Consider the following 12611-nt stretch of genomic DNA (forward strand, 5'->3'; position numbering starts at 1 on the left):
ACTCCATGGCCTGTAGCCCACCAGGCTCCTCTGTCCATGGGATTTCCCATGCAAGCATACTGGAGTGGGTCGCCATTTCCTCCTCCAGGGGATCTTCCCGACCCAGGGATTGAACCCGTGTCTCCTGCATTGCAGGCGGACTCTTTACCATCTGAGCCACCAGGAAAGTCCACTAGACAACTCAGTTTTAAAAAAGAGGTTGTAAAAATGTGACTAACATAAACAATAATGTCTAAATTATGATTTTGTTTTCTAATATTCTCCCAATTGTTCTGAAGTTTGTATGCTATTAGGCTTCCCAAGTGACGCAGTGGTAAAGAATCCATCTGCCAATGCAGGAGATGCAAGAGATGCAGGTTCCATCCCTGGGTCAGGAAGATCCCCTGGAGTAGAAATGGCAACCCACTCTAGTATTCTTACCTGGAAAATTCCATGGGCAGAGGAGCTTTGCAGGCTACACTCCATGGGGTTGCAGAGTCAGACATGACTGAGCACGCATGCAGAGATTTTCTGAACTTTCAAAAAATGACATTATTGATTGCCAGTGACCCAAACATTGGCCTATGTCAATACACATCCAAACATTGGCCTATATCAATACACTGCCTATATCAATACATATTAAATGATACCAGGGGATGTTAAGGTAGTCACTGAACACTTCTGGTATCATTTCATTAGTCAGAAGCTTTTGTAGTATAAACTCCATAAAAAGAGAGTTGATTGTATGTGTTTATGTTTGATAGTTTTCCTTTTTAGTATGCTTTATTGCAGATTTGGAAACAAATATTTAAGCCTCAAAAAGTGAGTACTCTCACAGAGTATTAATAAATTCTTAAATGTAAAACTACAAAAGTATAATTCTTATTTAAGACTGGTTTACATTTTTATGATTAGAAAGTACAAGGGATTTCATTTTATATGTAGATTTATTCCATAACACACTGTATTTCCCTTTCATTTATTCATTTCTTTCCTTCTTCCTAATAAGCACTTGCAGTTCCTGTGAATTTCCCAGGTGATTCATGGAATACTATATTTCTTTTAGCACATTAGTTCTTTAATACTAATTTTTAAAAAACTGAACTATGTTTTGATAAAATGTGTTGTGGTGAATTTCTGCTTGCCTGCTCTTTCTTTAAGTTGACTTAGTTGTGGTGAAAGTTGCATAATGACACAATTTACTGGCCTCTGGGTTATTCCAGTGTCAATGGACTGTGGCTAGCCTATTCAGCTTCAAGACAAGACACAAAATGGCATGCCTGATGTTGAAAATGATAAAGTTTATGAGTCAACATTCAAAATAATAACATTCATTCCTCAAAATAATGGCACTCTTTTTTGTTCTACAGTTGTGTTACTGAATAGTCAAGAATTGTTTGTTGCTCCATGAAAAATTTATCTTGAATGTTCAATTCGGTCTGGTTCAGCTTCGTCACAGTTTATATATAGAATTAATAGATGTTAAGGATAAAATATTTTTCAAAGTTTCTTTTAGAACTGATGCCTGGTTACAAGTCACTAAAACACATCTTTAAAAAGCAGCAGGTCTAGTAGCTTGTTATGCTTATTTCAAGAGTGAAACAAATTTAATATTATCTTACATTGACAATTATAACTGAAGGACCAAACATAGTTAGAAATAGTTAACTACTATTGTATAATGCTTTAGAATTGGCAAAATGTTTTTCTGTGGGTTATATCAGTTGAACCTCATACCACGCTGTGAAATATTACTCTTACAAAAATAATAAATGACTCAAATCAGTTATTTATCAGTGCCTTATATGTGCATTATCTTACAACTAACTTACAGGCCATTTACTACTATTATTTATATACGTTATGCGCTTAAGAGGGTTAATCACTTGCCCCAAACCTCATACTTATACTTAGTAATTGGTAGATATATTAATAGAACTTGAACTCTAGTCCATCTGATTTCAAAATTATGTCCTGAACCAAAATTGTAAAATTGGTTTTTTAACTACTTTGAACAGAGCCTTCAATTAGGTGTGGCTAAATTTGAATGTTTGAACTGTGATGTGCAAGAAAAAATAGTCTATGTTTCTTTAAAGTTCAGATCTCATCACCACTAATGGGATAAAAGTGGAGCAAGTTTTCAACTCAGTATAAGATAGAATGTTTTAATAACTAGTGCTTGTCAAGAATAAATCAGGCTGGTTTTATAATTTTATTGTGATAAAATACAGCATAAAATTTACCATTTCAACCATTTTTAGATGCACAGTTCAGTGGTATTAAATACATTCATAATATGCAGCCATCACCATCATCTGTGAAAGAACTATGAAGACTTAACTCTTTTCATCTTGTGAAACTGAAACTCTACCCATTAAATCCATTAAATATCTCCCCATTCATTCCTTCCTCCCCCAGCCTCTGACAACCTCCAGTCTTTCTGCCTCTGTAATTCTGACTCCCATAAATTTCTTATATAAATATAATCGTACACTATTTGTCTTTTGGGGATTGGTTTATTTCATTTACCATAATGTCCTCAAGATTCGTCCATGTTGTAGCATGTGTCAGAATTTCCTTCTTTTTTAAGGCTGAATAATATTCCATTTTATGTATATACCACATTTTGCTTATTCATTCATCTGTCAATGTACTTTGGGGTTGCTTTCACATTTTAGCTATTGGGGATAATGTTGCTATGAAGGTGATTGTACAAATGTCTCTTTAAGACTTTACTTTCAATTCTTTTGGGGTATATACCCAGGTAATATGTTAATTCTGTTTTTAATTTTCTGAGGAACTATCACAGGGGCTGTACCATTTTACATTCCCATGAAGAGTGCACAAGTGTTTCAGTCTCTCCACATCTTCACTAATACTTGTTACTTTCTGCCTTTTTTGATAGTAACAAATTTGGCTGTGTTTTGAAGTGATTTCATGCATGCAGACTGTGTGCATGCAGTCTCTCAGGGATAAGAGAGAAGCAATTTGTGTACCTGGTGTGATTTAGACTGTTCCTTGGGTGGCCTTTTGAATATTGGATTCTGTGGTTGTGTTTATATGAAAATGGATTCATCACTACTGGGCATATTGAAATAAGCTAACTGCAAAAAGAAAATGATGATGGAAGGTATGTTCAGTTTTGCATTAAATATCCCTCAAATTCCGTAATAGACACTTGGGATTTTAAAAAGCTATTCTAATAATTAAATACAATTATTGTGCGTTTAGCTCTTCTCAGCTGTAAAAGGTATAAGATAATCATGAGAACATAAGGTTGAAAAGAATGTTGATTTAAGTAAAGCTTGTGGGAAGAATGACTCCTGCTGGAATCTGCGGAATGCCTTGCTGATGCTAAATATTAGAGATACACAGTGCGCATGTGCTGCCAGGCAGTGTTTTACCGACAGAGGGAGCACTTTCCCACTGAGCTCGGTAGTATATGGAGATGACATAAGTAAAGAATATATATCCTTAAGTTTTCTCACCTCATACTATTACAGTTAGAAGTCTGCTGCAGACAATTTGACCGTTCTATTGTTCTTGTCATTGCTTGATGTGAAACAGCAGATACCTTTGTAATTCTGTATATTTCCAACTGCAGTGTATGTGTGATATTTTGAGTTTAATAGGTTTCTCTTGTTATTTATTTTATGAGAGATACAGTAATGTTCACATTTGTTTGACAGTAAGGTCAAGGTGTTTTACATGTAAGAATATAAATTTCTCTCTAAATTGTTTTTAGTTGCTCTATTTTTGTGAGAGTTCTGTTGGTATTTCTCAGTACTTTTACTTTTGCCTTTCTCAATTTTAATAGTTGAGTGGTTTCAAACTTCAGTTTACTTTTCAAAATTATCTTCCTTTTATTACACAAGTAATATACTCACTTAGTAAATAATTCAAGGAGTTCAGAATACAAAGGGCAGAGTTCTTCCACCTAGCTCCTATTCCACTCCACAGAACTCATCTATTTTATTTTCTCCTCGTGATCACATTTATATCTCAAATAATTTTCTACCTTAATTTGCCGTTATATCAACTAAAAGCTATCTGTAATAGGAAATCTCTATTATGACAGATAACAAGCTTAGCTTACTTACTCGAACCCCCACTCACCTCCTCATCTTGTCCTTCTCCTGCTGTTATTTGGTAGAAGATTAGTCAATTCTCTCCATTTCATATCTTTATAATATTAATATATTTAAAATTAAGCTAAATATGTTTAAGTTTCTATTTATCCAGCAGGTTTAAGCAGTACACCCTCTTTGTAAATTTAGAATTTAGCATCCCTCAATGTCTTTCCACTATCTACCACCTCTTAAAATTTGCCATTTTTTACACTTAGCCAATTTCTTTTTTTTTTAATTAGTTTATTTTCTATTTTTTAACTTTACAATATTGTATTTGTTTTGCCATACATTGACATGAATCCACCATGGGTGTACATGTTTTCCCCTTCCAGAACCCCCCTTTCCACCTCCCTCCCCATCCCATCCCTCTGGGTCATCCCGGTGCACCAGCCCCGAGCACCCTGTATCATGCGTCGAAACTGGACTGGCGATTCATTTCACATATGATAATTTCCATGCTTCAATGCCATTCTCCCATATCCTCCCACCCTCACCCTCTCCCATAGAGTCCATAATACTGTTCTATTTATCTGTGTCTCTTTTGATGTCTCGCATACAGGGTTATCTTTACCGATTGACTAAATACCATATATATGTATTAGTATACTGTATTGATGTTTTTCTTTCGGGCTTACTTCACTCTGTATGATAGGCTCCAGTTTCATCCACCTCATTAGAACTGATTCAAAAGTATTCTTTTTAATGGCTGAGTAATATTCCATTGTGTATATGTACCACAGCTTCCTTATCCATTCATCTGCTGATGGGCATCTAGGCTGCTTCCATGTCCTGGCTGTTATAAACAATGCTGCCATGAACATTGGGGTACACGTGTCTCTTTCAATTTTGGTTTCCTCAGTGCGTATGCCCAGCGGTGGGATTGCTGGGTCATATGTACACTTAGCCAATTTCTAAAGATCTTATGACATTTTATTTTCTTTCTTGAGGACCATCTCTTTTTAGTAGTGTGTTTTACTGTGACTTTTCCTGGAGTTTTCCCATCACATTTTTTCCTTTTGTTTTGCAAAATAATAATATACCTTCACACTGTCACTAACATCATCCTGTTTCTTGAGCACAGAATTGATTTTTAAAAACCCCACTGTCTTTTTGAAGGTCCCTTAACAGGCATCCTGAGTTTGTTCGTGTGTGGACATCCTGGGTGGTGCTGTGCATCTAAGTCAGTTCTGTTGTTTGGGGTGTCTGTGTATCCTTCTCTCTTGGACTTTTTTTTTTCTATATTCTTAGAATAAACCATTCAGTAAATTTTTTTCTACCAGAATGTTTGGAAGACTAAAATATGCAAGTTTATGATATCTAAAATGTCTTTTTTTTCCCTCTCATCAAACAATAGTAATAATTTGGCTACTTATAGTTTGCTAGACTGAAAATTTGTTTTCCTCATAGCTCATTGCAGAGGCCAACTTGATTTTTATCTTGTCAACATCCCATCTTTTTCTTTCTCTCCTGGAAACTTTTGTCCTGGTGCCAAATCAAAGGTCATTTTGGCTGCAATGTAGACAATAGGCTGAAGGAGTCAGAGTGGGGCCTGAGAGCAGTGAGGGGACCCTGAGGCAGGTTAGGTGACAGATTCTGCTGGTTTGTATTTAGGGACTAGTGAGAAATGGGGAGAAGTAGATGGATTCCAGAAGGGTTTAGGATTGGAGAGACTGGACACGAGAAGTAAGGGAGAGGTGGTGTCAAGTATTGATACTAAGGTTTCTAGGGCTAAGGAGCTGTGTGAGTGATGGTGCCAAGGTCTGAAATTAGAGGGCGGCTCAAATGGGAAAGAATCTGCCTGCAAAACAGGAGACCTGGCTTTGGTCCTGGGGTTGTGAAGATCCCCTGGAGAAGGAAATGACAACCCACTCCAGTATTCTTGCCTGGGAAATCCCATGGACAGAGGAGCATGGTGGGCTACAATCCATGGGGTTACAGAGTCAGACACAACTTAAGCAACTAATACAATATGAAAGAGGAATGGGTGCATGCAGAAGGATTATGATTTGATTGTGGATATGTCAAGGCTCATTTCAGACACCTAAGAGGTGATATCAAATAGGATTTATGAGTCTGGGGCAAAAGAATTATGTCTGAACTGAAGATATAAAGTTGTGAGTTATTTGCTTATAGGTAGGAATTGAAACTGTTGAGTGTGTAAGAATCATGTAGGGAGTGCAGAGATGGGGAAAAAAGATGACTCAAGATCCTGAGTAATTACACTGCTGTTGGATAAATTCAGGTCAGAGGAGAATGGGTTCAAACAACAGACAGATAAAGAGTACCTAGATAATTTGGAGGAAAAGCAGACATTTTTGCACAAAGAAGCAATGAAAGGAAATTGCTTCAGAATGAAAGAAATGTTGGTAGTATAGAATCTTCCCAAGAAGACAAGTCAGATGAGAATTGGTATATTTGTAATCTGTGATGACATTATTGAAAGTGTGTTTGTTAATGTTGTAGTCCCTAGAGACAATGTGGTATGAGTTGATATGTGAGTGAGAGACTAATATTGAAAACCCTCCAGACAAATTTGGCCATGAAGAGAGAATAAGGCTGGTGGTCGGAACAAATGGTAGAGTAAGTCTCATTTTATTTGCTTTTTTAAAACATGGTAATAACCTTAATATGTTCAATAACAGTGGGTAAATAGCTTGTTAGAGGGATAAAGTGAAAAGTGAAGTCACTCAGTCGTGTCCGACTCTGTGACCCATGGATTATAGCCTACCAGGCTCCTCCGTCCATAGGATTTTCCAGGCAAGAGTACTGAAGTGGGTTGCCATTTCCTTCTCCAGGGGATCTTCCCAACCCAGGGATTGAACCCAGCTCTCCTGCATTGTAGGCAGACACTTTACCGTCTGAGCCACCAGGGAAGTCTCTTAGAGGGATAAGTTGAATATAAAAGAAAGAAAAGGCGTAATCTATGCTAGGAGATGACAAACTTTTTCTGTTAAGTGCCAGATGGTAAATATTTTAGGGTTACAGGTTATATGGTCTCTGTCCCAACTATTAACTCTGACATTATAGACCTAAAGCAACACAGACAATACAATGAATGAGTATGGATATTTTCTATTAAAAGTTTATTTGTAGATGCTTACATTTGAATTTTATATAATTTTCACACATCATGAATATTAAATTTTTTCTAATCTTTTGAAAATGTAAAGCCAATTTCTTAGCTCTGGGCCATATAGAAACTGGTGACAACAAGAGATAGTTTATTTCCTGGTTCATAAAGTTTAAGACTCCTGAGGAAGTTGGCGAGGATGTTCAAAGAAGAGATAGAGATTTGTCTTAAATTTAGGAGAAAGGTACAAATTCTGGTTTCACTGCATAGCAGCGCTCTGACCTTGGGAAAGTCCCTTAGCAGTTCTGGCCTAGTTTTCTCATGTAGATTACCATACTTGCAATCCCATAATCTTTATCTTTTCTTGAAAGATACAGGCTAGGCCCTTTAACATACTTCTGACCCATTTAAAAGATCACAGCAACATTGCCAGGGGTTATAATAATTGTTTGGGTAATTTCTCTCTCAGCAACAGTGACTTAAGGCCTAAAGTAGACACTGAAACACAATTGAATCCTGAAGGCAAACATCACTTCTTTATTACACACCTATATTTCATCTTATTCTAACTTTCCAAAACACATACAAAATGAACAAGTGTCTGTTACTCTGAATTTCAAGAAATTCCTGAATTGAGAGGTGAATGATAGGATATTTAGGTTTTAGTGAATTTTGCTAGTGATTGCTATTGTCTCGTATCATTCTGTATGAGCTCCCCTACTTAGTAAATAGAGTTATCTAAAATAGTAATGCTAATAATCAAAATTAGTATGGTCTAATATGTTTCCTCAGTCTTGCTACTTTCTCCCTGACATCCTTCAGAGTATAGATATCAGAGCAAATACTAAAACATGCAAAGAAATAAAAAATAGATCATACTTTGTATTTTAAAGATATTTGGAAGCCATTTCTCATCAGTACCTTTCTTAATACTTAATTCCAGTATTTAAACATAAATAAAAACCATCTGGTAAATATCCCCTTCAGCACTCTTGACAGAAAACAGTAATCAGTCTTGACACTTTTCCCTGTTGAACTTGGAAATGGTTTCAGAAGTCCTCTCCTCATAGCTTCCTGGAAACCTCTACCTCTGATGGAGGAGAGGAGACCAACATATTCTCACTTGGTTAAACATTTAGCATTCTCTTTTTATTTTGGAGCACTGTAAACTTTGCTAATAAATTACACAATTTTGTGATTCTTTGTCACATTATTGGAGCTGAAGAGAGATCTCATCATTTCCAGATTAACAGGTGCTCAGTTTCAGGTGAAGAGTTTTTAAGAGCAGAAACATTATCTGTATGAATTATGTCAAATTGTTTTATCCTCAGTGGCATCAGAGGGCAGACACACTGAAACTATAATCACAGAAAACTATCCAATCTGATCACACTGACCACAGTGTGGTCTATCTCAATGAAACTAAGCCATACCGTGTGGGGCCACCCAAGATGGACGGGTCATGGCGGAGAGGTTTTTACAGAATGTGGTCCGCTGGAGAAGGGAATGGCAAACCACTTCAGTATTCTTGCCTTGAGAACCCCGTGAACAGTATGAAAAGGCAAAAAAATAGGACACTAAAAGAGGAACTCCCCAGGTCGGTAGGTGCCCAATATGCTACTGGAGATCAGTGGAGAAATAACTCCAGAAAGAATGATGGGATGGAGCCAAAGCAAAAACAATACCCAGCTGAGGATGTGACTAGTGATAGAAGCAAAGTCCGATGCTGTAAAGAGCACTATTGCATAGGAACCTGGAATGTTAGGTCCATGAATCAACGCAAACTGGAAGTGGTCAAACAGGAGATGACAAGAGTGAACGTCGACCTTCTGGGAATCAGCGAACTAAGATGGACTGGAATGGGTGAATTTAACTCAGATGACCATTATATCTACTACTGTGGGCAGGAATCCCTTAGAAAAAATGGAGTAGCCATCATGGTCAACAAAAGAGTCCGAAATGCAGTACTTGGATGCGATCTCAAAAATGACAGAATGATCTCTGTTTGTTTCCAAGGCAAACCATTCAATATCACGGTAATCCAAGTCTACGCCCCGACCAGTAACACTGAAGAAGCTGAACTTGAACGGTTCTATGAAGACCTACAAGACCTTTTAGAGCTAACACCCAAAAAAGATGTCCTTTTCATTATAGGGGACTGGAATGCCAAAGTAGGAAGTCAAGAAAAACCTGGCGTAACAGACAAATTAGGCCTTGGAGTACAGAATGAAGCAGGGCAAAGGCTAATAGAGTTTTGCTAAGAGAACACACTGGTCATAGCAAACACCCTCTTCCAACAACACAAGAGAAGACTCTACACATGGACAACACCAGATGGTCAACACCAAAATCAGATTGATTATATTCTTTGCAGCCAAAGATGGAGAAGCTCTATACAGTCAGCAAAAACAAGACTGGGAGTGGACTGTGGCTCAAATCATGAACTCCTTATTGCCAAATTCAGACTTAAATTGAAGAAAGTAGGGAAAACCACTAAACCATTCAGGTATGACCTAAATCAAATCCCTTATGATTATACAGTGGAAGTGACAAATAGATTAAAGGGACTAGATCTGATAGACAGAGTGCCTGATGAACTATGGACAGAGGTTTGTGACATTGTACAGGAGACAGGGATCAAGACCATCTCCATGGAAAAGAAATGCAAAAAATCAAAATGGCTGTCTGAGGAGGCCTTACAAATAGCTGTGAAAAGAAGAGAAGTGAAAAGCAAAGGAGAAAAGGAAAAATATTCCCATCTGAATGCAGAGTTCCAACGAATAGCAAGGAGAGATAAGAAAGCCTTCCTCAGTGATCAGTGAGAAGAAATAGAGGAAAACAACAGAATGGGAAAGACTAGAGATCTCTTCAAGAAAGTTAGAGATGCCAAGGGAACATTGCATGCAAAGATGGGCTCAATAAAGGACAGAAATGGTATGGACCTAACAGAAGCAGATGATATTAAGAAGAGGTGGCAAGAATACACAGAAGAACTGTACAAAAAAGATCTTCATGACCCAGATAATCACAATGGTGTGATCACTCACCTAGAGCCAGACATCCTGGAATGTGAAGTCAAGTGGGCCTTAGAAAGCATCACTATGAACAAAGCTAGTGGAGGTGATGGAATTCCAGTTGAGCTATTTCAAATCCTGAAAGATGATGCTGTGAAAGTGCTTCACTCAATATGCCAGCAAATCTGGAAAACTCAGCAGTGGCCACAGGACTGGAAAAGCTCAGTTTTCATTCCAATCCCAAAGAAAGGCAATGCCAAAGAATGCTCGAACTACCGCACAATTGCACTCATCTCACATGCTAGTAAAGTAATGCTCAAAATTCTCCAAGCCAGGCTTCAGCAATATGTGAACCGTGAACTTCCAGATGTTCAAGCTGGTTTTAGAAAAGGCAGAGAAACCAGAGATCAAATTGCCAACATCCTCTGGATCATCGAAAAAGCAAGAGAGTTCCAGAAAAACATCTATTTCTGCTTTATTGACTATGCCAAAGCCTTTGACTGTGTGGATCACAATAAACTGTGGAAAATTCTGAAAGAGATGGGAATACCAGACCATCTTACCTGCCTCTTGAGAAACCTGTATGCAGGTCGGGAAGCAACAGTTAGAACTGGACATGGAACAACAGACTGGTTCCAAATAGGAAAAGGAGTACACCAAGGCTGTATATTGTCACTCTGCTTATTTAACTTATATGCAGAGTACATCATGAGAAACGCTGGGCTGGAGGAAGCACAAGCTGGAATCAAGATTGCCGGGAGAAATATCAATAACCTCAGATATGCAGATGACACCACCCTTAGGGCAGAAAGCGAAGATGAACTAAAGAGCCTCTTGATGAAAGTGAAAGAGGAGAGTGAAAAAGTTGGCTTAAAGCTCAACATTCAGAAAACTAAGATCATGGCATCTGGTCCCATCACTTCATGGGAAATAGATAGGGAAACAGTGGAAACAGTTATTTTTCTGGGGCTCCAAAATCACTGCAGATGGTGACTGCAGCCATGAAATTAAAAGACGCTTACTCCTTGGAAGGAAGGTTATGACCAACCTAGATAGCATATTTAAAAGCAGAGACATTATTTTGCCAGCAAAAGTCCGTCTAGTCAAGGCTATGGTTTTTCCAGTGGTCATATATGGATGCGAGAGTTGGACTGTGAAGAAAGCTGAGCGCCATAGAATTGATGCTTTTGAACTGTGGTGTTGGAGAAGACTCTTGAGAGTACCTTGGACCGCAACAAGATCCAACCAGTCCATCCTAAAGGAGATCAGTCCTGGGTATTCATTGGAAGGACTGATGTTGAAGCTGAAACTCCAATACTTCGGCCACCTCATGTGAAGAGTTGACTCATTGGAAAAGACCCTAATGCTGGGAAGGATTGAGGGCAGGAGGAGAAGGGGACGACAGAGGATGAAATGGCTGGATGGTATCACCGACTCAATGGATATGTGTTTGCGTAAACTCTGGGAGTTGGTGATGGACATGGAGGCCTGGCGTGTTGCGATTCATGGGGTCACAAAGAGTTGGACATGACTGAGAGACTGAACTGAACTGAACAATGGCTGGCACAGTGCATAGTACAGAGTGGCAGTCATTCGTTCATTCATTTCACAAAATACTGAATGCCTTCACCTGTGTCAGGAATTATTTTAGGAAACAGTAAGAGAATAGTGAAGAAACAATGAACACATATCTGTCTAGTCATAGGAAAGAGAAAACAAGCAAATCGGCATACAAGATATACAATGAACAATTTTAATAAGAAAAATTAAAATAATGCTAAGAAAATAGAAAGTGTTTTGGGTGCAGGGCCAGAATTGGCCTCTCTGAAGAGGTGACATTTGAATAGAGACCTGAAAAAAAGTACCAGCAAAGGAAGACATTGTTAATAGAATGAGGATGGCTGATAATTCTGTGGTACTGCACCAACTGAAAGATGAAGTCTGTTTTTTCCCCTCTTGAGTTTGGATTTGTCCTATGACCTACTTTGACCACTGAGCTATAAAAAATAAAAGGTGATGCTTTGTAAGGTCCATAGATGGAATTTAGGAGATCTGGAGCTTCCACTTTCGTATTCCTGGAACATTCCCCTTTTGTAACCAAGCCACCATATTGTAAGAAACTCTGGTCCCATGAAGAGACCTTGTGGAGGAGAATTAGCTCAAGCGGAATGCCCACATACCAGCCAGTATCAGCTGCTTGCAGGAGAATAAACCTTCTTAGATGTTGCCACTCAGTTGAGTGTCTGTGTGATGACACCTCTAGCAGATGTCATGTTTAGAAGAAATGCCCAGCTTGAGCACAGCCTACACATAGAATCATGAAAGATAATAAATGTCTCTGTTGTTTTAAGCTGCTAAGTCTTGGTATCATTTATTATGCAGCAATATGTATCCAAGTTACATTTTAAGCAAGTA

General features: G+C 38.1%; 1 long non-coding RNA gene across 10 annotated transcripts in view; it reads left to right on the forward strand.

Annotated features, from left to right (window-relative positions):
• LOC145518087 (uncharacterized) overlaps positions 1–12611 on the forward strand; it is an 854536-nt gene that overhangs the window by 477674 nt on the left and 364251 nt on the right. The gene's annotated exons all lie outside the window — the stretch shown is intronic.

Source organism: Giraffa tippelskirchi, chromosome 8, assembly GCF_054371585.1.
Source record: "Giraffa tippelskirchi isolate mGirTip1 chromosome 8, T2T-mGirTip1v1.2.pri, whole genome shotgun sequence".
NCBI classification, from domain to species: Eukaryota; Metazoa; Chordata; class Mammalia; order Artiodactyla; family Giraffidae; genus Giraffa; species Giraffa tippelskirchi.